The 22778-nt window shown below is 58.1% G+C and overlaps 1 protein-coding gene across 3 annotated transcripts in view; it reads right to left on the bottom strand.

The window, feature by feature from the left end:
- KCNAB2 (potassium voltage-gated channel subfamily A regulatory beta subunit 2) overlaps nt 1–22778 on the bottom strand; it is a 97078-nt gene that overhangs the window by 73786 nt on the left and 514 nt on the right. Inside the window, exon 1 of one of the 3 annotated variants that reach the window (XM_068538763.1) lies at nt 2392–2443. The exons of the other annotated variants lie outside the window; for them this stretch is intronic. The gene's annotated coding sequence lies outside the window, so the exon portion shown is untranslated. Of the gene's footprint in view, nt 1–2391; nt 2444–22778 lie in introns of those variants that run through there. 3 annotated transcript variants of the gene reach the window in all.

Below are 22778 nucleotides of genomic sequence, written 5' to 3'. Positions count from 1 at the left end.
TACACGGGAATCAAGGCCCATGAATACTAAATGCTACCCAAGGCCACGGGCCCATCAGTGGCAGAGCTGGAACGGGAACCAGGTACGTCTGGCTCCAGACTGGGACTCTTTCCTCCACCTGCCCTGGAGCCCCCTCGGGCCTGACTCTGGACAGGTACCCTCTGCTGCCCACCAGCACGGAGGAGACCCTGTGGGTCCACGAGGCACACTTAACTCACTGCTCTTACACACCTCCAGGCAGCAGGTAGAAGCTGGACATTTCAAACTAACGCCTGTAACCTCGCGGGCCGCTTGGCAGTGCTGGCCACCATGAGTCAGGTCTCAAACCGCCGCTTCATTCCTGGCCCCTAAGAGTAAATCGCATTTCTTCAGGTATCTGCCAACGCTTTTTCAAGAAGTTCCTTTGGACCGGGAGGGCAGGCAGCCACTGAATGCTGGGCTGTGAAGTTGGGGATACTTCATTCGGACCAGGGGCAGCTCCTTTTCTGCGTGGACGCATCCGAGCCACAGATTTAAGCTGGATCAATAAACATGACAGACAGAGCCGCTGAGTGGCCCAACTGCCACCCACATGCCCCATTTCCTGAATCATCTTCCAGCTAGTGTGGCCTGGGACACGGCCTATCAGCAGAGTCCTGGGTGGGGGGAGGGGCATCCAGGGAATTTTGCTTTCCTTGTGGAAAGGGACAGAATCTTCTGGAATGTTCTTCTTCATGGAGGAGTTTGTGTCCATTTTCAGCAGAAGGAGTGATACGGGCGGAGGTCTCTCAGGCTGGATCGGGGGCAGGAGGCGGCACCTCAGAGGCCTGTGTGGGGTGACCTGCAGCAAGTAGTCTTGTACCGTCCCCCCAGCTCGACCACAGAACACGATCGTGTGCCAGGCTGGTCTTGAGACCACCTGAAGTTACCTCCTGGTAAGTGCGGACCTCACAGGGATTCCAGCTGTTTCCACAACTTATGGAGGAAGTTCTGAACAGATCTGCCTCAAGGTAACTCACATTCCTTTGGGCCGGGACCTGTCCCCGGAGTGTAGGCGGAGGACTGAGTTCATGCATCCTAGACACTCCCCGTGTGAGGAGCAGAGAGCGGGGTCCAGGGCTCCAGAGACACACGACTCCCTCTGCAAACCCCCACGGGGAACTCTAAGCGAATGAGTCCTCTGGGAATGACCGAAATGATGAAGCATGTCCTTTTTTATGTTGATTTCAAATCAGCGTCCTTGTAACTTCTACCCGCAGGGCCCACCTCTGTTCCCCGGCCCGGGAACTAAGGATGGTTTTCATGTTTTGTTTTTTTTTTTTAATTAATTAATTAATTAATTAATTAATTAATTAATTAATTTTGGCCGTGTTGGGTCTTCGTTTCTGTGCGCGGGCTTTCTCTAGTTGCGGCGAGCGGGGGCCACTCTTCATCGCGGTGCGCGGGCCTCTCACTGTCGCGGCCTCTCTTGTTGCGGAGCACGGGCTCCAGACGCGCAGGCTCAGTCGTTGTGCCTCACGGGCCCAGTTGCTCCGCGGCATGTGGGATCTTCCCGGACCAGGGCTCGAACCCGTGTCCCCTGCATTGGCAGGCGGATTCTCAACCGCTGCGCCACCAGGGAAGCCCGGTTTTCACGTTTTTTAAGTGGTTGGAAGAAAAACAGAAGAATATTTCATGGGACGTAAAAATTATCAAAAATTCAAATTTCAATGTCATCAATACTGCTTCATTGGTACAGAGCCATGCTCATGTACTGTTGGGCCTCCATAACAAAACGCCACAGATGGGGTGGGGGGGGGGACTTCAATAACAGACATTTTTCTCAAAGTTCTAGAGGGTGGAAGTCCAAGATCCAGGTGCTGGCGGATTCAGTGTCTGTGAACACTCTCTTCCTGGCTTGAGGACGGCCACCTTCTCCTGTGTCCTCACAGGCAGAAAACGAGCTCGCTCTGGTCTCTTCCTCTTCTTATAAAGGCACCAACCCATCATGGGACCCCGCCCTCAGGACCTCATCTAAACGCAATCACCTCCCAAAGGCCAACGGCATCCCACTGGGAGTTAGGGCTTCAACATATGAATTTTGGGGGACACAAACATTCGGGCCAGAACACTTATTCACGTATCGGCCACGACTGCTTTCACGCCACGTGGCAGCACTGGGGAGTTGGGATAGAGGCTGCACTGCCTGAAAGGCTAAAACAATTATTCTCTGACCCTTTGTAGAAAAGGTTTGCGGATCCCCGTTCTAGGAGTTACCTCGGCCTCTAGAAGGCTACACCTCCCTCCTGGAGCAACAGGGGCTTCAGGTACCCTTTGCACACAGCCTTTGGAGCCACAGACCTCTGCTGCTGGACCCCGCCTCTGCCCCCGTGAGCCCACACCTGTTTCCTGGGCCCAGGTCTCGGCCGTTACCTCTCTTCGAGTGGGGCTTCAGTTAAGTGAGGTCACCGCATGAAGCACTCTGCCTGGGCCCCACGTGCACTCTTGGTCACTGTCATTCTGTTCATCTCCTGCGTTCAGGCGTAGCTTGCGCGGTTTGGTGATTTTCAAGCCAACCCTGGGACTCTGTTGAGAGTTTTCAGTGTATGAAATCACAGCCTTCTCTCCGGGGACTGGACAGGAGTCCAGTTTAATAACTGATAGCCAGAAGCAGACCCATTTCAAAGGCAGCGTGATTTGTAACATTTTGCAGCCCCGTTCAAAACCTCGCTTGGGGAGGGGGGGCAAATGCAGGAGGTGTATTTGTCAATGCTGGTGCCTGAGCGCTCAGCTCCGCGTCCTGCAGACCCCACCCCGGTCACATCATGGGTGAGGGGTCTCCCGGAGCCTTCGTAGAAATGCAAACCTTCATGGTTGAAAAGCTCCTTGTGGTTTTTTTTCCCTGGGGGACACCTCCCGGGTGACATGTTATGCAAATTTTCCAAGTGTTCCAGACAGGCCACGTGCAAAATCCTAATCAAATTCACAACGTGGCTCCATGGTCTGTCCAAAGGATCCTCTCTCTCCAAGGGGCATGGAGGTTTGAAAGGGCTCCACAGTGACTCATGGAAGCTGAGTGGCCCTGATGACATCGCAGGAAAGGGGACCCCCAAGAGGTGCTTCTCTACCCTGCCCAGTGGGGTCCCACCTGCTCCTCCCCCTCAGATGTCTGGGGAACAGAGCAGGGAGGGTGGCCCGCAGGTGGGGCCCGGGGGTTTCCTGCAGCTGTTAACCTGCAGGGTCTGAGGTTAATCATGTGACTCAAACGTGCCTGCCCCAAAGATGTTGCCTGCACAAGAGAAAGCTAGTTACTGCAGAATCTTATTATTATTTTAAAAAATCTCTAAAGCCCTGCATCAACATCAGCAAACCAAAACACCACCAAACAAACCCCCCTATCACTGGTAGATGTCTTTTGATGGATAGGATACCTCCCTAGGATGCTGGAAAACCTGATGAAAGATGTCTCCGGTGGGGACGGCAAACCTCTGGTGGCTGCAGCCAAGGGACGGGGGTGGATATTTGGGCTTTGTGAGTCTCTGCCATGTGAAAACAGCAAGAGACAATTTGTGAAGGAAAGGGTGTGGCTGTGTTCCCATAAAACTCTGTTGACAAAAACAGGTCGTGGGCTGGATTTGGCCCTCAGGCCATAGTTTGCAGAACTTTGATCTCTGACATTAAAAAAAGGTGACATCCACTGAAATTAAGACAGAAGTGTGGATCCTTATGATGTCCACAGCACTCACAGCTCTGCTCTGTCCTTTTGTGGGGACACTCTGGTCGGGAAGGGGACCCCCTCAGGTCCAAGATAACTCCCATGCTGCCTGCTGGCTGAGCCCCTGACCCCGTTGCTCAGCGGGGCTGCTGGGGAGGGAGAAGGCACAGAGGTCCCACGTGCCCTGAGTCCTCATTAACCTGCTAGTAATTCTGATTTATCATCGGACCGCAGGCCTGATTAATCTGCTCCTAGTAAACATGTAAAGCCGCCCTCCCAGCCGCTTGCTGGGGACAGCTGGCCATGGTCGCAGGCTGCCTGCCGCCTCTGATGCCATACTATTTTTGGTTACTCTTTCTGTCTCATTTATTTTTGATTTGAGTTGCTCATACAGACTGTATGTTCTCTTTCTTGCTCCTGCACTGAGATGAAATAAGCATAGTATTTTTAAACCCAGCTCGTGCTGCCTCAGTGCAGCACCTGGAAAGCGCCGTCCAAGGTGGGGCCGCCTGCCCTCTTGCTCCGGCCCACAGCCTTGCCTCACTCTCCTGGACACGGTGACCCACTCAGTCCTGGGGAGACGCTGGGCCTTCAGGGTCCTGCAGTGACACTGGGCTTTCAACGGCTGGGGGTCCAGGACATCTGAGTGCCCCCTGAGTGGCATGGAGGGACGAGGCACCAGACACCCACCTGACCAGCATCCCTGGCCTCATCCCTGGGCGGGGACCAGTCCAAGCTGCTGGTGACCGAGTGCAGAGGTGTGATGCGCTGGGATAAAGGCTTTCACGTGCACTCACTCACTTAGCCTTCACCCCACACCCCGTGAAGTTGGTACTGCTTATTGCCAACACTGGTGATGGCTGGGGAAACGGAGGCTCAGAGAGGTCCCGTCGGCCTGGCCATGGCCCCCTGTCAGCCCTGAGAGTCCCTCCTCTGAACCACAGCCCTGCGTTGCCACGGGCAGAGAGGGAGCAACCAAAGGCCTCCTCCCGACAGGGGTGAGACAACCGTGCTCTCCAGGATGAGAGTGGCTGGGATGGGGCGGGGCAAAGGCGGGGGGGGGGGGGGGTGGTTCTCCTTAGGAGACCAGCAACGATACAGGTGCGAGCCGGGGAGGCCTGGGCCAGGGTGGGCCGGCAGCCGCTGGAGCCGGGAGGTGGAGACCAAAGGCCGGCTGGCGGGTGGATGTGGGGTGCTGGGGGAAGACAGGGGAGCAGGGTGACCCCCCCAGCTCCGACATGGGGGAATTGGTGGGTGCAGCAGGTTGGGGGAGCCTGGACCCTGGTGGCGGCTGCGTCCAGTCCGAGGGGCCCGTGGGACACCCACGTGGGGGGCTGGGGTCTTCCTCCGGGCTCCTCCCCTCTCTCCTGCCACAGAGCCTTGGCAGGTGCCATCCCTCTGCCCGGGACGCTCTTCCTTTGTGTCCCCGCTCAGATGTCACTTCTCCAGAGAGGTCGTTCTGGAAAGCCCTCTCCAATGTCCTGTCCATCACAGCAGCACGTGCATTTCCTGCAGAGCTCGTACCCCAACCTGCGGTGACTCCACCCGGCTGTCCCCCTGACCAGACGGTGAGCTCAGAGGGCAGCCACTGGGTTGGTCTCATTCCCTGAGGAACCCCTTGTGCCGGGCCGGGGCGATTGCTGAACGCGTGCAGGCAGGTCACGCCTGCTCTGCATGGCTCGCGTGTTCCTTCTTCCTGCAGCTCAGCACCTCCTCCGCAGGGTTGCACGGTGGGAGAGTGCAGTTCACAGAGGTCCAGGTCAGGATCTCAGGCTATCACTGGACTGACAGTCTCTACCGGGTCTGGAGTCCCCGACCAGGATGATCCCTGGTTCACAGCACAAGGACAGAGCCAGGCATCTCAAGGGCACGTGTGCACGGGCATAGAGCACATGTATATGCATGTGTGAACATGCACATACACTCACACGCCACCTTCACCATCTCCATGACCTTCACCTCCATGACCTTCACCTTCATCACTTCTACCACCTCTAGCACCTCCACAACCTCCACTTCTATCATGCCCTCCACCTTCACCCCAGGTTGGCTCCTCTTCCCCCAAGCACTGCTGCTTTGGAGTCTTCCCCCGCCGAACGACCCTCTGCGCTTCAGTTCTCACCTCCATGCCCACGAGCCCCACGGCTGCACCGTCAGCACCCCCGGCCTGAGCCCCAGGTTCAGACTCTCAGCTGCCTGCTGGCCCCATCCACATAGCTGTCCCCGGAACACTCCCTCTCTTGCCCATCTCCACTGCCAGCCTCGGGTCGACCACCTGTCACCAGAGTCCCATTCCTTTTTCTCCACCGCAGATCCATCAGGCCATGCCTTTACTGGCTGCCCAGGGCCTTCAGCCTCAGGCCCAGTGCCTGGGCTTGGTCTGCAGAACCACTCACAGCCAGGCCTGACTACTTCTGTAGCCTGCTCCCTCTTCCCCGGCCCTGACTTCCCACACGCTTGCCTGCCTCTTTTCCCACACACCTGGCCTTGGGCACGCCTGCCTGCCTCGTTCCCTCATGCTCCTGTACCTGTGGCGGCCCCTGCCCTTGTTCCTTCTGTGCCCCACTCTGGGGCGGGTGCCGTGTCTCCCCATCCGCTGGGGATGCCACCAACCTCAGGGTCCAATGCCGTGGTTGCTTCCCTGTCCTGCACATGTCACCCCACACTATTTGCAGTGGTTACCCCCGGGGCGGCAATAGCGGGGAGGGTGTTGGCACTTTCCATGATTAACACCTCTACCGTCCGAATCTTCTGAACTACCCCGCTAAAGCTCTAAGAAGCAAAGAGCTGGGGCAGGTCTACTCGACTCCAAAGCCAACACTCTTAACGCCCCCTCATGCCATTTTGTCCCAGGCTTCCATGATGATTTCTGGAGAAGAATGCTCCTTGCGGCTTTCTGGTTTAAATCTTTGACACTCGAATGCCAGCCCAGCCTCATCCCCAATAAAACCTCCCCCTCTTGCCTAAATCCAACTGGGGGATATATGGGGCTGATGTCCCCCACCCCACCCCGGCTTTTCTACCTCTTTTACTCACCGGAGCAGGGACGAGGAAGGACTCGTCACTTTGCCCTCAGAACGTGAATAACCCTGGACCAGGCATTCCACCTGTGAACAGGGGGATGGGGATGATTGGAGGGGGAGGGGCAGGCAAAACACCCTCCAATTCCCAGAAAACAAGCCGGTGGCTCATTCTGGAATCCCCAAGACAGGGATTTTCAAAGTCTGTGTGTCCTGGTCACACCTGAGATAGTTCTCGAATCTAATATTTATCTACTTATTTTTCCAGTTATCTTTGAATTATGACAAGTAATGCTGGCTTTCCCTTAATTGCAGGAATGGCAAGTTTCATTTCAAAATAAGCTTATTTAAGAAAAAGGTTTAACCAGCTGAAAGAGAAATGCAAGCTCTGAAACAGGTCTGGCTGTGTGCACATATGACTCAGAGCATCAGATGAAAGGCCAAGGACTAGAGTGTGGAAATACTTGCCAAAGACAGAGAGACAGACAGACGGAGATGCAGAGACAGAGGCACCTGAGCGCAGGAGGGAGAGTGCTTCCTGAAACCCACGGCCTCAGAGTCTCACCCCCAGAAATCCCAGGGGAAGGCATGTAGACTCCACCGTGGAACCACAGGGCAAAGGTGAGTTCCAGGTCGTCATGCAGTTCTTTCTTTTCTTTAAAACTAATTTTCCTCCCCTTTTGTGAAAGCATGTCAGAGTTCCTCCAATTACAGGAAGTTTACCAAGAGAATCTAGGGAGAGACCAGAACCCCGGCAGGATGGAGCATTCCAGGCCAGCCCCGGAGAGCAGCTCTGATGAGGGTCTGGGTGGGGGGACGTGCCTCGGAAAGGGTGTGTGTGTATGCACGCACACACACACACACCCCACAGGTGTGCATACACGCACGCACACGCACGCACGCACAGGCCCACTCTACCCATCGGCCAAGCAGCCCGAGGTCTGCTGCCGCTCATGTACCCCAGGAGACGCTGGGGAAGGCCTCTCCTCCCTCAGGCCGGATGCTCTGCCCCAGGTCAGGCCAGAAGGGTGGCCTGAGCTTCCCGTGTGTGCGAGGACTTGCAAGCTCACGGCCCGCGTCCCAGGTGGTCGCAGGCCAGCCCCGGGGGGCCTCCCGCCGCTCCGAAAAGCAGATGCTCCACAGAGCAGGTGAAGATGAAGGACCCAGGATCCCCCCCCCACCCCCCCCCCCGGTAGGGGGTGGTGGCTAGAAGGACTTGAGAGCCATCTGGGCGACCCAACCGTCCAGCCAGAGCACATCTCAAACACGACTCAGAGAGTGTGTCCCACACCTTTGGGGGAGGCAGAGGGGCTGGGCCCGCCCCTACCTCCCCTGGGATGAAGCGCACCCAGGGGTGCTTTTGCTCTCCTCCCTCTGGGGCCTGGCTGTGTCCACTTCCTGCCTCAGTGGATGCTCCCAGAGCCATGGGCGGGGCTGTCTCCCTGGGAGGAGCTGGGCCCCCATCAAGGCAACAGGCATCTCCTCACCCAGCGCCCCAGACCTGAATGCCCCACGTGCACCAGCCCCTCTGTGGAGGCTGGGGGTCAGCGGGGCCACACACAGCGCGAGATCTGGCTGGGGGTGTGCTGTGGGGCCGAGCTGTGTGGCCCACACTCTACCGCCCCAGCTCTCTTTTCACACCGAGAGCGTTTCTCGCCTGTTCTGGTACCTGGACCTTGTCCTTCAGAGGGGAGAGGTTCTTAAAGATAAAGAACAGCGGAACCAGAGCGACCTGTCCCCAGTGCTGACCACTGTCAGGGGGACAAGGGGGGCTTCCTGCTGCAGGATGGGGACTCGGCTGACTGCCCGGAGGCCCTTTCCCTTACGAAACCCAAGCCCTGTCCTTCGCGCCAAATAGAAGACAAGCTGCAGGTCTTAATGGCCCACCTCCAGGATTCCCTCCCCACTGGCGCCGGTGAGGGGGTCCGGGTGAGGCAGCAGCTCCTGGCCCCCCACACTCACCAGCTCCCTGGGGGGCGGTCGTGCAATCCCAGAGGACTCCAGGCAGCACCCACGGGCGGCACTGAGTCCAGGACACCCTGCGGTCAGCATGCCTGCGGCATCTCCAGCCCCTCGGCTGCGGCTGCAGTGCCGCGAGTACCTGGCTGGGGCGTCAGAGACAGAACCTCTTCATCCGCCTCTGAGAGGGATAACCAATGAGCTGAGGGACTGCGGGAGGGGGAGGTCTGAGCACGCGATTCCCCTCCCCCTTAAGTGGTCCCGGTTTTCCCCACTCCTTGGGGGGCATCCACAGTAAGAGGGACAGAGAAATGCCGTATCTCCTATCAGAGCCGGACTGAGGTCTTTCCAACTGAGCCTCGGTGGGAAGAAAATACAGAGTTTGGGGGGCAGGGGGCGGGGAGGAAGAAGCACCCCTTGCCAGTGATCAGGGCTGTGACCCCTGTGATGATTCAAAGCCTGACTCAGCAGCTGACACAGGCGGGAGCAGAGACGGCCCAGAGCTCGGCAGATGGCAGATGGAGGGAGCAGCTCCAAGCTGCTTCCTTTGGCCCGGGCAGAGGGGTGGGTTTTAACCGCTTACCCCCCAGGATGGGAGCAGGAGGGAGAGGCCGGCACCCTGGTGTCCCCCAGACAGGCAGCCTCAGAGTCGGTCTCTCTAGTCCAAGTGGACACGTTGGCGCCCTCTTGTGCCACCAAGCAGTCCCTGGACACTCGGCCCTCCCCCAGGGCTTCCTCTCTGGAGCCTTGGACAACCCACACCCTCAGGGGCCCTCCAAGCAGGGTGCCGGGCAGGGAGGACTTGGGGAGCCGTGGGTGTTCCCATCTTGCCCGCTGCTACGAGTTTCTGCAGTAACATTGGGGGGCTGGTGGTGGGCCATGGGGACGGGGCCACCTACTTCTGGCCAGCCCCGTGCAGGGGCCTCTGGTCACCGTGTCCAGCCAGGCCCCTCCCCTGTAGATGGCACAGTGCCTGGCACAGCACACGGCTGACTGTCTGCAGCTGATCCTCCAAACTCCGCGTGATCGCACACACGGTGGTGCTGGACCCCTGGGCTTTTAGGGGGATTTCAGCGGTGACCCGTAGAAGTTGAGGGACAGACCTTGGTGCCATCTGCAGAGGGAATCAGGAGCCTGAGAAGAAGCTTGCTCGCCAGGCAGCGTGTCTGAGGGACGCTGGGCCCCTAAAGTCTGTAGCACAAACCCATCCCTCCCCGGGGGAGGCACAGGCTGGCATCCTGAAAACGGGGCCCTATCTGAGCACCTCCCATCTGCCCTCGATGGGGCACGCTGCCCTGTCTCACCTGCTCACCTTGTCACCCAGGCTGCTGGGCCCACCGCTCTGAGGCCAGGAAGGGGGGCTCTGCCCTCTAAGTACGCTGGCAGGTATGGCCAGGGTGACCCCCTGCTGGATCCCACTCCTCATTGCGGGCCCCGGCTCCGGGTGGAACTGCTGGCTTTCCAGAGAGGGGATCCAACTCGACCCAGCTCGACCCCAGGTCCACACCCCACACTCCCACTTTTACCCCTTAGCCAGTAACACCCAACATGCAGTCCCTGCCAAGGGGGAAGAATCAGCAGACCAGAAAGAAAGCCATAGGAGCTTCTGGAGGGGGCCCTGGGGGTGGTGGTGGGGAATCAATGGCAGAAACCTGCTGTGGTGGCTCAAATTGTGTCCCCCGCCCCCCAAATATATGCCAGAGTCCCGATCCCTGGTATTGGTGAACAGGACCTTAGGAGGCAAAAGGGTCTTTGCAGATGTAATTAAGGTCAGGTCATCCTGGATTCGGGTGGACCCTACATCCAATGACAGGTTTCCCTAAAAGAGGAGAAGACACAGATGCAGGGAAGGAGGCAGAGATTGGGGTGATGTGTCTCCCTTTGCTGGGGGGGACCTGTGTCCCCAGCCCTGGTTCAGTTCCACACCTTGAGGGGAGGGGCAGTTTGCAGGGAAATTTCTGCAGCCCTCCTTGCATTAGCGTTTGTGAACAGGCTCCTGGGGCCCTCCCCGCTCTCCAGGGGACTGTAAGAATAAATAACAAATGATTTCAAAGAGGATTATGCTGCTGGCACCACGTGACAGAGGCATGAAAGATTAACATCTTGCCCATGCAGCACTACACTAGCAATTGGAAAGCCAGCTTTACTCCACCTCATCCATTAAAGGCTCTGCTGAATTAAAAGAGATGCAAAGGAAAGCCATCGGGCACTGTGCCTTTGCAATCATATAATTAACAGGAAAAAAAAAATGCGTTTTTAAATGAAAATACTCATTGCAGGTGAGGTTGCAAAGAAGCTACTCCAATGAGACGTTGCTGCTTCGGGGATGTGTGGCACAATCTTTTGGGAAAGTAATTGGGCAATAAAGATCCATAGCTTGGGATCCAGAAATCCTACTTATATAAATGTAACCTAACAGTCCAAGAGAGGAAATAAACTTAGATGCACACCGGTGTTCAAGACAGCGTTATTGGGAAGAGTGAAAAGATGCTAAATCCCTAAGGAGATCATGTTTCAGTGAATTTTGGGAAAACAATAGGATATAACTCGGTCACTGGCAGTGATGTCTCCCTGTTTGGGAAAGTGCTCGGGCAGTGATGTGAGTGGGGGAGGAGGGGAGCCCCACGATTCTGCAGGCGGGAGGGGAAAGCACACAGGAGAGTGGGGAGGGCTCCCGCCTCCCAACCGCACTCTTCCTGCCTCAGGCTCAGCGACCCCCTTCTGGTGGGAGGGTCTGCGTACATGAGGCAGGGGAAGAAAGAATCCAGTGGGGCTCTGCCAGCACTGAGCTGAGGGCTGGGCTGGACCTTTATGCGGTGTCCTCTTACCAGGAATCCTGGCGACCCCAGCCCAGGGGGAGGCCAAGGGTGAGCACCCATCCCATTAACAAGGCGACATGGGGCCCAGGGTCCTCCGCTGGCTGTGTGACCTGAGGTCAAGCATGGAAGCTGTTCTCACCCATGAAGCACCTACGCCTGGGGTGGCTGGAGGGTTACGAGTAAATGCTTGTAAGGTTTGAGCAAGAGCCTGACAGAGCAGATCCCAGACAAATGGCGGCTGCTGATACAAATAATGATAGGACAGTCATTATCCTACCCCTCCTCATCCCCACCGTCAGTATCATCATGGTCATCATCACTGCTGTCATCACCAAGATGACTGTCATCCTCATCATCACCACCATCACCATCACCATCACCATCACCACCACCATCACCACTACCATCACCATCACCACCATCACCATTACCATCACCATCACCACCATCACCATCACCACCACCACCACCATCACCACCAGCATCACCATCACCACCATCACCATCATCAACACCATCACCATCACCATCACCACCACCATCACCATCACCATCGCCATCACCACCAGCATCACCATCACCACCATCACCATCATCAACACCATCACCATCACCACCACCACCACCATCACCATCACCATCACCATTACCACCAGCATCATATGAACTGCCTGCCTCCTTCCCGCAGTGGGGCAAAGGCTTTCAGCCGTCCAGCCTCCTTCCTGGAGGTCCCCAGCTCCCGTGGAAACCTGCTCACGGGGCCATGGCCTTCTCTGCCTGCCGCTTGGGACCACTCAATCTGGATGCCCTGGGACGGCTTCTGCAGTTAGAAGGCATTAACTTCGCATAATTAAGTGGCTCTGCTATAAACACATGAATGTGGCTACCGGGCACTGAGCGTGCAGTCTGTTCGGGGAGGCTGCCGGGCTGCAGGACACAGCCCACCTGTCCAGATGCCAGGCGGCTGGGAGCCTGTGGCCGCCAGCCTAGGATGCCAGCCCCCGCACCGGAGCTGCCTCAGCACACAGGCTCTGAGCACCTGCCTTTGTCTTGCCCTCAGCTGCAGGGGTGTGCCCTCGCTGACTGCCATCTTTGGCTGGGTGCCAGGCCCCAGAGGCCACGGCTGCTCCGCCCTCCCTGGGGCATTGCCTGTTGTTCGGGGTGTGGCAGGATTGTGCCCTGGGGATAAGATACTTTGCGGAGAATCCATCAGTGGGGTGGCCAGCCTGGGGGAGATGGAATAAGGGAGCCCACGGCGGGGACGGCCACTGCCTGCTTCCAGGGAGCCCAGGCTTGGTCCCACGGATTCAGCTCAAGGATCCAAAGCTCACCAGATAGCTCCTCCAAGCAGGGCCTCTGAAGGTTCCTGGGGTGGATGAGTGGACAGAAGGGGAGGTGGGAGACCTGTCCTGCCTGCGGGCAGCACCAGGGCCAGTGCTAGGACTTCATTCCTGGAGTGAAGCCTCACAAAGAACGGATGAGTGGGATTGTTAGGACTGTAACATCACCTCTCTGCAGCTCCGAGCCCCGGACATCAATGCTGTGAGGGGATGGGAGGCAAGGGCAGCCGTCCGACGCTTGCGACGCGCTGGCTCAAAGGACCATGGGCTCTTGGAAGTTGGGGAAATCAGCCTGGGTCAGGCTAGTGTTCCTTGGGTCTAAAGGGAGGGTGACAGGCCTAGTGGTCCTGCCTCTGCACCAGCAATATTCACCCACATGTACAGGGAAATGAGCATCCCTCCGGAGGACCAAGCATGGGCCGTCTGGCTGGGGAAGCGGGGAGGCCTGGGTTGGGGTGATGCGGGAGCACCCCGAAAATGGTCTGATGTACGGAGGAGGTCCCAGGGAGGATTTGGCACGAGGTTTGGCTCTTGCCCAGGGGTTTCCCTTCTCAGATCATCCCGAGTCAGGTGGCAGCCACTAGTCTGTAGGCCGGAGTCCCCCATCCCTTCCCAGCTCTGCAGAGGGTGGCTCCAACTTGGGGGGGGGGGCCGTGGGCCTTACATGAGCTGTTTCCTACCCTGTTCTGCCTTCTGGGAGGGTCCATCGTTCCTGATCGTTGCTGAGAGCCTGCTTCTGCCCCGCGCCTGCCCAAGGGCTGAGCTGGGGGTACAGAGGTGATGGGACAGACACGTCCCATCCTCACGGGGCACACGCTCTAGGAGGGACCGGATGTCAGTAGCAAAGGCCATCCTGGAGTGTTGCTCAGAGAGACCTACAGGATGCTGGTGAGCGCTGCTCAGGGAGTGAACACAGGCTGGCAGTCAGAGACCTACAGGATGCTGGTGAGGGCTGCTCAGGGAGTGAACACAGGCTGGCAGTCAGAGACCTACAGGATGCTGGTGAGGGCTGCTCAGGGAGTGAACACAGGCTGGCAGTCAGAGACCTACAGGATGCTGGTGAGGGCTGCTCAGGGAGTGAACACAGGCTGGCAGTCAGAGACCTACAGGATGCTGGTGAGGGCTGCTCAGGGAGTGAACACAGGCTGGCAGTCAGAGAGCTGTATGGTGGCCCCAAGCTGCTGACAAGTATGATTCCTCCCCGAGCCCCAGTTTCCCTCTCCTTAAAACAAACAGGCTGGACCACATGCGTCAAAGAGTGAGAAGCCTGAAGGGACTTTCCTGAGTGCTGCTGGCTGGAGGAGCCCAGGGGCCCCAGCCCCAGAGTAATAAATGAAATAAAGCCCCATAATACTTCAAATGCCCGCTGGCTTGGGGGCTGCTTTAGAGACCAGGGGTTCTGCCTGAAACTGGGAGCAAATGCCCTCTCGTCCCCTCAAGGGACTGGGGAAGGGTCCCCTGAGCTGTGTCCTCTCCCCATGAGCTGGGGTCCTTCTTGTTTTCAGAGCTTTGGGTGACTGTTTGGGGCTGCACCCGCCGCCACCTCACCTGCTGCTCGCAAAGGCTGCTGCCCAGGGGTCCACGTGGCTGTACCGTGGGTCCCCACCAGGGCCTCAGCACCCAGGCAGCCCAGCAGGTGGCTGGGAGCCTCCAGCAGTTCCCCATGGTTACCAGGCTGCGGGAGGGTGGGGAGAAACCCTGTCCCCCACATCCCTCCCAGTGGTACCCCAGTGGGCTTTGTCAGAACCTTCCAGCCCTGGGTGAGGCAGGGAGCGAGGGCCCAGCTGGGCACACAGGCTTCGTGTGTGTTTTGGGGGGGAGCTGTGGTAATCATGGTAGCTGGAGCAGCTCAGGGCTCCCGAGGGAACCAGGGGCACGGGACAGGGCTGGGGGCCTTGAGGGACCTGGTCAGCTTCTTTTCCCCCATTCTGCATGCATGACCCAGCTCGGCCCCACAGATGAGCCTCATCTGTCCCTTTGCTCTTGCCCAGGACATGGGATGCCTGGAATAGGGGCTGCAAATTCCAACAAAACATCGCCCCCTTTCTGCACGGACGCAGGTGCTCTGACTCCCAGGAGCGGGGGATGCCTCCCCGTTTACATCCTCCCGTGTCCTGGTCAGGACACGTCTTTCTTCTAAAGAGGAGCAGCCCCTAAGACCTTTCCTCACTTAGCCCGGCGTCCCTCTCCTGAGGTCCCCCCAATACCCGAGTCCATCTCTCACCTTCTGGCACAGCTCTTCCTGCCCAGGAGACCGCCCTGTCCTGTCTCCCTCTGTCACCCAACACAGAGCCACACCGGCTCCAGCCTCGCCTCCTCCCTCCCTGACCACGTGGGATGCGCACTGCCCCTTCCCGCCCGCTGGGCCTGCAGACGCTTCCGCTGTGGCCCGAGCGGCGCCTCCGTGGGCTGGAGCCGTGTCTCCTCCCCCACCGGCTGTGGGCCCTGAGGGCAGCGGCCTCGTCTACCCCCCGCTTCTCGGGCCAGTGAAGGAAGGGGTGACGTGCAGCATGGCCGCACCTGCACGAAGCCAGGGTGGCCGATGAGTCTCATCTGAACAGCCTCTTTACTTAGGACGTGGGTCCACGTTTACCCACAGGAGCTGTCCCACGAGCCGTCAGAGGCCGTTCCCTAACCCAGCCTTCGGGATGAGGAGGGAGTATGGCAGCATCTCCAGTAGCATCCCTGGAGCCTCTGACGTGTCCTGGGCAGGACATGCGCGGGCACCCCAGCGCCTGTGCCCCTACAGAAAGGGGGCGATGTTTTGTTGGGATCTGCAATCTCTACTGGGATCTGTTGCAATCTCTGTTGGGATCTGCTGCAGATCTGTTGGGATCTGCAATTTCTATTCCGGGCATCCCATGATCTTGGCAAGAGCAAAGGGACAGAGATGGCTCCGGGCAGCCTAAGCTGGGTGACAAAAACCTTCTCCCCGGTGAGAGGCAAAGGCAACACCTCCTTCCTGGGGGGTGAGGGAGCCACTGAGCAGAGGTGGGGGCTCACGAGAGGGGGAGGGGAGATGCCACAGGTTCAGTCCCAAGGGACAGGCTGGCTCCCGGGAGGGGTGCCCACTTCCGTCACACGGGGCAGGTGCTCAGAGTCAGCATCCCAGCCAAACCTCATTCCAGGAGCGCTGGGGCACCACGAACACCAGCACGTCCCCACCCACGGCAGGATTAAAGCTCGATTCAGGATTCAAAGCTGACAAAGGCGTAGCAGGTCGCCCAGTAGAACAAGGGCTTCCTATGTTCCACAGTGTTGAAGAAGCCCCAGGAAGGCTTGCTCATCAGAGCTTCCAATGATCAAGGCGTGTTTCCTTGGGTGCTGCTTTAAGAAGTGGAAATGGGAAAGTTCATGACAAACTGGGGACTGTTTCTCAAAGTGTGGCCTTGGAACCCCAGGCAGTGGCTGCTGAGCTGGACCAGGACCCACAGGGGCTGCTTCCAGGCACCGCCCCCTGTGACCCCGATGTGTGCCCCAGGGCTCAGGACTGCCTGGCACCTCCGGGGCCACCGCAACCTCCGCATTCTCATCCTCTGCAGTTGCATCATATGCAGGGCCACCCATGAAGCTGGAAGGATGTTCACAGGTGACCCCAGAAATGTCCCCATTAGGGCAGGACACGGAATCACGCACCATGGAGACTGAGGATGCGGCTGATGGACCCGGCTAACCAGAAAAGTGACTTTTCTTCCCACCGACCTGCTAACCCCGGGAGCGCGCCCCCTCTCGCCTCCCTTCCTTCTTTCACTGTCAATTTCTCAAGAGCCATTTAGGCAGCAGAATGTAAAGGTCAGGAGGGCGGGCGTTGGCACCCAACAGCCGGGGTTCAGATCTTGACTCCTTGTTAGTGCTCTGTGACCTGAGGATAGTCACCTCGGCTTTCAGTGCCTGTTTCTGCACCAGTAAAATGCAGACAACGCCATCTCCTTGAACTGAAGGAGTGGACACAGGACAGGGCAAAGACGCGGCACGTGCACCTGTTATGGGGGGGGCAGCTCTGTCGCCTCCCCTCTTGGCAGAGACTGTGGCCCCAGCAGCGTGGGGCCCGCCTGATGCAGCGGACACCTGCCCCCACCTTCTATCTCCCTCTCTGACTGGGCTCCAGGATAACCCAGGGTTTCCTCCTGTCTTGACCTTCACCTTCCCTCTCAAATCCTGCACTCACGGCCACTCCCTGGGCTCCGTCTTCTGCCCCCTTTACTCTTGGCCCCACCTCCTGGGTGACGTTGTTCACTGCCAAGGCTGTGACTGGTGGGGGGTTGGCAATCACCTCTGGTTTGAACCCCATTTGAACCCATGGCTCTCCCTCTCGATGCCCACAGCCGTGACTGGCCGAGGCAAAGACCTTGGACCCAACGAGGCAGCAGGGTCAGCAGGATGTAAGCCCGAGCAGACCCAGCGATGAAAAGGGGACCCCGGGCTCCACTTGCTGCCCGCATCCCACTGCCACCCAGCTCCACAGCAGCTTTGCCGTGATGCTCTCCTGCCTATTCATTCTACTCATCCGCTCGAGACAGATTTACGGGGTCCCACTCTGTGCGCAACGCTGGGCCTACAGCAGCACACAACACAGATAACAGTCTCTCTTTAGGATGACACGTGATCTCCCCTGCCATCGCACGTGGTCCTCACCCCACACTGCAGACACATCTGCCTCCTCCATCCCGGTGTGGACATGTCACTGCTGGTTCCAAAACCCCCAGGGGTCCGACGGCTGGCCTCCCAGACCCCAGTTCCTGCTCCCCCTCAATGACTCCCATATTCATGTCCCACCTGTGCTCCCCCTGGGCCTCGGCCACTGTCCAACCCCCTAGTCCTTCCTCCGGGTCCTGGCCCAATGCAGGGCTCTCTCCAGACAGTCCTTTCCCAGTTTTGCTATCACAACCCTGCCTTCTTTCAGGGTCTGGGTCAAATATCAACCCCACCTGCCTCCCATCTCTCTTCTATCAGCAGAGGCTTCTCTGATGGTTCCTGGTCTGAGGTTAGGTTAGGTGGGTCTTGCTCACCCTTGGCCTTTCAAATGTCTGCTGCAGAGGGCTTCCCCAGTCGGCGGTATTTATAGGTTTGAAACAATGTTTAAATTCTAATTTACTTTTTAATGCATGGATTCGTTAGAATTTCCTTGTGCTAGTTATTTCTGAGTCTCCTCCATCCAGAAGGGGCAGGAAGGGCACTGTTTCCAGAGAGACCCTGCCACCACAGAGCACTGGGGAAGGCAAGGTTCCCAGGCAGATTTCTAGCTCCTTCTGCCCTGGGCTGTATTTGACAGCTTGTGGACATCAGGTTGCAGTTCACTCTGAGAGATCGTAAGGCTGCTGAAGGATGGAAAATGAAAACATGCTGTGCTGCAGAGGGTGGGCGTGCTTGGGGCGGGGCTCTGCAGCCCCCACAGGCTACTGTACAGGGGGGTAGGCGGGCAGACAGATGCCCCGCAGACTTGCGCACCCGGCCCTCCAGGAGGCCTGGGGTTGGGAGGACAGGGCAAGCCGTGTCCCTCCACTCACTGGGAGGCCATGATCTGCAGAGACAACAACAGGCTCCCGCCCTCCTTCCTCCACGAAAGCCACCAGCTGGGTTCTCCCAGGCTGGAGCACCCAGCCCCTCTGAGGAGCCCCACGTGGGCTCATGATATGACTCAGAAGGGGACCTGAGTCACTTTGCTTGAGCTTTCCCGGGAGCCACCTGGGCTCCAGGTAGAGCGAAGGTTTGCGCTCAAGTCTATGACTGGACACAGAGGCTGGGAAGCTGACGGAGTGCCCGCCCTGTGCCAGGGACTGTCCGTATGCCTCTGCTTGCCTCATTTTACCAATCCCGAAAAAGGGAGACGCAAGCACAAGGCCAAGCGGCTGGGAGAGTGAGAACCGGACATTCAGAGAGCTAGTTCTCCACTGGGGGCCACGGGCCAAGACCCCAGACAGGGGGCCCTGCGGACAAGACCCAGTGTCTACGGGACCCAAGAAGTCGCTCGCTTACTGGGGAAGCTAGCCCGACGACGAACGGTTTGCTGGTTTGTTTTGAACCCAGTGCAGGGATCTGAGAAGGAGAAATATACACTTGGCTTTCAACCGTTGAGTTGGATGATGGATCTCAGCCACTCAGCAGCTGGGGCTCAAGATCAAGATCACGTTAGGTGGGGAAAACCCCCTAAGAGGGCTCAAGATCCTGGTGGGGAAAAGTTCCCTACCGGTCTGCAGCACAGGTGTGAAGCTGAGGGAGACATCCCCAGCCCATCTCCGCTTTTCCCCCTTTCCCAGTCCTATTTAATCTGTACCCTGTGTGGCATTAAGACAGTCAGTTCTGGGGGCTTCCCTCGTGGCGCAGTGGTTGAGAATCTGCCTGCCAGTGCAGGGGACATGGGTTCGAGCCCTGGTCCGGGAAGATCCCACATGCCGCGGAGCAACTGGGCCCGTGAGCCACAGCTACTGAGCCTGCGCGTCTGGAGCCTGTGCTCCGCAACAAGAGAGGCCGCGATAGTGAGAGGCCCGCGCACCGCGATGAAGAGTGGCCCCCGCTTGCCGCGACTAGAGAAAGCCCTTGCACAGAAACGAAGACCCAACACAGCCAAAAACTAAAATAAATTAAAAAAAAAAAAAAAAGCTAATCTATGTATTAAAATTTAAAAACAAAAAAAATAAAAAGACAGTTCTGCAAGAGCCTGTGTGCTGGAGCTAGAGGGAAGAGAGGTTGACTGCAAGGCGGAAGTTCAAGGCAGGCAGGTGCCAGGGATGTGGGTGAAATAGGATGAGGGACACATACAAGCCTGCGGACACCGGGTCTCCAGGGCTAACCACCTGGCCACTCGGTGGAGCAGGGGGTGACCTCCTGAGACCCTGTCCTCTGTGCTATGAGTTAGAAAGTGTGCAGGTGCAGGGCACACTTCAGCTGGGGGGGGGGGGCCGGGCCCAGAGTGCATCCCTCAGTGTAGAGGGAGAGGAAGGCTAGCCCCGTTTTAGCCCCGCGGGATGTGGCAAAGGGTAAGAAGACCCAGCAGCTGCTCACGTCCGCTCGGGCAGGGAGACTCATGTTCTCGCCAAGCCCAGGCCGGATAGAAAGCCTGAAGCGCCCCCTCCCCCGCCCAGTGACCCGATGACCCGTCGGGTGATGTCCCCAACTGGCCCCTTGTGTGTTTTCTCCTGGGGAGGCCCTGACCCTTTTTCTCCTCTGTACTGGCTGAGCCAAGGACCACATCTTCTCAGAGTCACCCCAAAGAAAGGCAGGACATGCTGTGGGTGGAGGGCTGAGCATGCTGGGCTTCCCATCATGAGAAAGGCAGCTTCCATGTCCCTTGGGAGCTGGGATTGAACCTGACCCTCCTGCACATTGGAGGAGACGCATCTCTGGGGGGTAAGGATTTCCGGCACTTGCTGATGGGCTGGAGGGGGCCTGGTGCAGCGGGAACAGAATCCAGGAGGCTGGGTCCGTCTCACCACCGCTCTGTGCCTGTTTCCCATCCAGGCTAACCAGCCTCCCTCGCAGGGGTGATTAGGGTTATTTACAAGGACCCGCAGCGAAGCGAGGTCAAGGCACAGAGTCCCTTCTTCCCTTTCATCTCACCCGGCGGCTCGGCCCCTTGCCATCTCTTTGATGACATCTTTGGAGCCACAGGGCCCTGGCTCTGGGGAACTGCCAGGCTGGGCAGGATGCTGTCGCCGAGAACTCTCTGTGGTCGGTAGCATCTCCCACTCCTGACAGCCCCAGTGACTCAGACGCACCTGGGGTGCTGTTTCCTCCACGTGTGTCAGCACCATCTCACAGGTGCGTCCTGAAGGGTGGCTGGAGCTGGTGGATGGCATGTCCACGGGGTGCTGGTTTCCTCCAAGGGCACAACCAAGGGAGTGACCGGGCTCAGACTGGCGGGAGGTACGGGGCCTGACGCGGCTCACCTCTGAGTGACCTTGGAGAAGTCTCTGACTTTGCCAAGGCTTCCGTTGCGTCCTCCAAAGGGGAAGATGCCCAACCCCTTGTAGCTCTAGCACGCTCGCCTCTATGAGGTGGGACCCCTGGCTGCGGAAAGGGGAGAGGAGGGGTCTCTGGCCCTGGACACCTTCAGAGACGGTCCTCCCCGAATGCTGCCTGCAGTGTCACTGTTCTGCCTATCATTCAGGGACTCCAGGAAACTGCTCTGGCTCTGGGACCTTTGGCGAAGCAAAGGTCATGGAGAAGTGAAGGTCAAGGACTAGATACACGCTCCTTCTAGCCAGAGTCCTGGGAAGCCACACACGTTCGTTCCCCTGGGTTCCAGCAGTGGAGGAGGCCTTCCTTCGCCACGTGCGTGCTGCCCAGTTGCCATGGGCCCATCACCAACAAACAGGAAAGTCGAGAGGAGGCCCCCTCCCTTACCGGAAGCTGTCAAACCAAAACTTGTGCCACTCCCTTCCTCCTGAATCATTTGGGGTTTAGAAGATCATTGAAAAAGGAAAGAAAGCCAGCCCCATGGTGTGAAGCTTCTCAATCTGCCCCACCCCAGAGCTCGCTCACCCCTCCATCCCCCAGGGCCTCGGCCTGTGACCCTCACCAGATGAGCAGTAGTGTCCGTCTTGCCACACCTCCTGTGTGCAACTGCTTTCACACCCATTCATTCCCGTCCAGGCGCCACGTCCAGACCCAAAAGGTTTGAGCACGAGACCCAGTTTCGCACTGTTCGTGACCCTCCCTCCCCCTGTGCCCTGGTTCAGTCCCCACACTGTCTGTCCACTGGCACAGCACAAAGAGGCACAAAGAACGGGACCTTGGTTTTGCAGGGGAGCCTCCAGCAGGCTGCTTTCGAGGTAGGAACGTGCTGCAGCCTGAACACCCTCAATGTCACTGAGGCCGGGTGGGGGCTTGGAGAGTGTTCCTGATGGACAGGCCCCAGGGAGCCAATGCCCTCTGGGCCCCCCGTTGTGATAGCACAGGGGAAGGAGCCCAAGAACCACACACAAGCCTGGGGTCTGCAGGTAGATGCAAACGCCAAGCAACAATCAGGAGGGCAGGTGTAACTCTCCACACTCAGGTCCCCAAACCCTGCAACGTGGGGCCTGAATGCGGTTTTGTCTGCAGAGCAGGAGCTTGCTCTTGGCATTGGAAGGCGGATGGCGTTTTTGAGGGGGAGGAGAAGTTGCAGCGAAAGAAGAAATCCTGAAACGACAGGCAGTGGGACAGCTGTGGCCTGAACTTGGTGTTCTTGCTCCTCGGATGTGGATGTATTAATTTCCATAAATGCTAATAGCTCACTTCCCCCAGAGCTATTACTTATGTCATCTCCCCTTGGATGCATTTCAACACAGGGCAGACAAGTGAAAGAGAAGAAAGGGCAGCCCCCACTGGTGAGTTCCCATTCCCCAACCCTGTCCGCACCAGGCAGCTCAGGACTGTTCCCTAAGGTGGCCCCTCTAACTGCAGGGTCCAGACCCCCCTGCCTTCGGCCCCACAACCAGGTCCCGATCATGCCAGGAGGCAAAGAAAGTTACCAACCCCAAAAATGCTGAATCACAAAGTAAGCTGGGTAGGAAAGTGGGGGTGGGGTGGGAAGGGAGCCGGTGGCTAGGGAGGAAGGCAGGAAAGGGTGCTAAGGGGCTTCTCACCTGGAGCCCCCCAGGCCGCTCTAGACAAAGCGTAGACCCTAAAGGAGCCCCCAGACAAATGCCAGGAGGAGCAGAGCCAGGGTAGGGTGGGAGGGTGGGAAGGTGGGCAGGTACAGGACTGCTACTGCAGCAGGAAGCGGTGCAGCAGCTGGGTCTCTGTGTCCTGCGTCCTGCAGGAGCAGCAGCAGGTAGGGGAGGTGGGGAGCGAAGAGAAGCTGGAGAGGGGGCAGGGGTATAGGGACCGGGGTGGGGTGGGGTGGGGTGTGTAGGTAGCCAGATGAACTGGTGCAGGAGGAGAATGCCAAGGTCCTGGGGAGCAAGGCAAGGTGCAGAGAGGGCGCCCACGGGGAGAGATGTAGCGATTGGGAGCAGAATGGGTGGGAAGATGGGGCCAGGGACCT

This window comes from Eschrichtius robustus, chromosome 3 (genome assembly GCF_028021215.1).
Source record: "Eschrichtius robustus isolate mEscRob2 chromosome 3, mEscRob2.pri, whole genome shotgun sequence".
Classification (NCBI taxonomy): Eukaryota; Metazoa; Chordata; class Mammalia; order Artiodactyla; family Eschrichtiidae; genus Eschrichtius; species Eschrichtius robustus.
Note: the sequence above shows the minus strand (reverse complement) of the source record. Positions and strands in the feature narration are given on the sequence as shown.